General features: G+C 43.8%; 1 pseudogene; it reads left to right on the top strand.

Moving 5' to 3' along the window:
• The first annotated feature begins 752 nt into the window (after positions 1–752).
• On the top strand, positions 753–1010 carry LOC144604318 (U6 snRNA-associated Sm-like protein LSm6 pseudogene; annotated as a pseudogene).
• Positions 1011–2567: the final 1557 nt, after the last annotated feature.

Raw genomic sequence — 2567 nt, 5'->3', positions numbered from 1 at the left:
GGCCAACCCCATGCGAAGGGATCGCTCGCTCTGAGATGGTAAGTCCGCAGGCTCCGCGGTTTTGGAGCTCTAGAAGTCCCAAACAAGAGGCCGCCATCTCCACGATGTTAGGCCGCAGTGCAGATGGAGATACGACACGGAAAAATATGCATCTCCTTTGAGGAAAGAGATTTAAAAAGTGTCCCCCACCACCCCCCACATAATACAAAACTAAAAATAAACTAAAACATACATTTTACAACAAACTAAAAACACAAAAGAAGTAAAACACAAAGCAGGCTGTTGGCGAGGCAGCCATCGTGCGGCGCCCCCTGGTGCAATTCACCCTGGTAAATGATTATGATTATTATGATCTCGAACACCATCTAGTTCTGATGTTAGGTCATTGTCCTGAAAAACATTGTCTGTTTCTGCTTTTGTTTCCTGTATTTAATCAGTAATTTAAGAATCTAGTTCAGCTGTTGCTATTTATTCAGCACACGAGACAGGGATTATTAGCATAATTATTTACTAATGTTTGTAGATTCCTAAGAGATTTACATAGAATATGTATGTCTAGTACAGGAACAGACCCTTTGGGGCAGCACGGTGGCACAGGGGTAGAGTTGCTGCCTTACAGCGCCAGAGACTCGAGTGGGTTGGAATCTAGGATTTTCTCGTTCCCGCTCCACCAATGGCGGCTGCCCGAGCCGGGAGGCGTGTTGCTACGCAACCTCGGCCGCGATCTAATCAAGCCATCAGTGGGACATAAAATGAGCCTGTGAAAGGAAACGCCCAGCGATTTTCTAAAACAAATCAAACGGAGGCCAGTGGTGGTTAAACTGAACTCGGGTGTGGATTATCGAGGTGTTTTAGCTTGTTTGGATGGATATATGAACATAGCACTGGAACAGACAGAAGAATATGTAAACGGTCAGCTTAAGAACAAATATGGAGGTGCATTTATTCGAGGCAACAACGTATTGTACATCAGCACACAGAAGAGAAGACTAGATGATGATGTAGACTGAAGGTTGATTTTTGATTTGAAAGGCATAATTTTTTTAATGTAACAAAACTTTTCTTTAACTCTTTTGAAAATTTAGTTTTCTACACTACATAACTGGTGGTTTTTCAATAAAGAATGATTTAATCCATATCTTAGTTTGGTTTACCAGATAATGGCTTTGATGTATGTGTGAAACGTGATGCCTTATTCTGACTGGTACTGGCCTATTTTGGAAGTATTGTATACAATTAAAGGAACATGCATGTTTGGATAGAAGCTAATATACTGCTGAAAACATTGTGAATAAAGGACTTAATGTACATGTAAAAAAAAGACCTCCATTAGACCGCCTAAAAGGAGGGTTTTTTTTAAACACACACCCGAGTTCAGTTTAACCACCACTGGCCTCCCTTTGAGTTTAGATTTATTTATTTTTTGATTTAGAGATACAGCCGGAAACAGGCCCTTCGGCCCACCGAGTCCACGCCGCCCAGCGATTCCCGCCACCCAGCGATCCCCGCACATTAACACTATCCTACACACACTAGGGACAATTTTTATATTTACCCAGTCAATTAACCTACATACCTGTACGTCTTTGGAGTGTGGAAGGAAACCGAAGATCTCGGAGAAAACCCACGCAGGTCACAGGGAGAACATACAAACTCCGTACAGATGGCGCCTGTAGTCAGGATTGAACCTGAGTCTCCGGCGCTGCATTCGCTGTAAGGCAGCAACTCCACCGTGCCGCCCTTTGTTTTAGAAAATCGCTGGGCATTTGCTTTTGCAGGCTCATTTGGCGTCCTTCACATTATGCACGGTCCACTGATGGCTTGATTCGATCGTGGCCGAGGTTGCATAACAACCCGTCTCACGGCGGCCGCCATTGGTGGAGCGGGAGCACGTGGCCGCTGACTAGGTGAGGTCACCTTGGGGCGCGGGATGTCACCTTGTCCCGTATTTGGGAGTGAGGAAGTTGGCACCCCTAGGTGGGGGTGGGCGTTTGAGAGACGCCAAAGAGATTTAATAATTAAAACATGGAAATTAAAAACACTCCCAAGGGAGAGGAGAGAGAGGGAGGGAGGAAACTAACCCAGAGAGTGAAAACCCCCAAGCGCCTGATGGTCCAATCCTGAACACTGTTGGTAGCACTCAAATACGGGACAAGGGCTGTCCGTCCCTTACAAGATTGTCTTTCCTGCAATGGGGCCTGCAACCGGAATTGCACACAATTTCAAAGCTGTCAATGGGTTCTGTTGTTAATGAAAAGCATGAAGTTATTTATGCTTAGTAAATGATGAAATTTAATTTTGGTCAAAATACATTTGTGTTTTGTAATGCAGAATTTGCATACTGACTTTAGATAGATACAAAATGCTGGAGTAACTCAGTGCATCAGGCAACGTCCCTGGAGAAAATGGATGTGACATTTTGGGCTGTCACCCTTTAATGCACAGACTTTCTGTTTAGCACAGACCATACTGGTTACTTCAAACCTCATTGTGAGTTTCTTTTGCATCAAGCTGTAAACTGAAAATTAAATATCCAAGCTTTATTGCAATCAGGATAATTTAATTTG

This window comes from Rhinoraja longicauda, chromosome 22 (genome assembly GCF_053455715.1).
Source record: "Rhinoraja longicauda isolate Sanriku21f chromosome 22, sRhiLon1.1, whole genome shotgun sequence".
In the NCBI taxonomy this organism is placed as follows: Eukaryota; Metazoa; Chordata; class Chondrichthyes; order Rajiformes; family Arhynchobatidae; genus Rhinoraja; species Rhinoraja longicauda.
The sequence above is the reverse complement of the archived record's forward strand: the minus strand, read 5'-3'. Positions and strand labels throughout refer to the sequence as shown.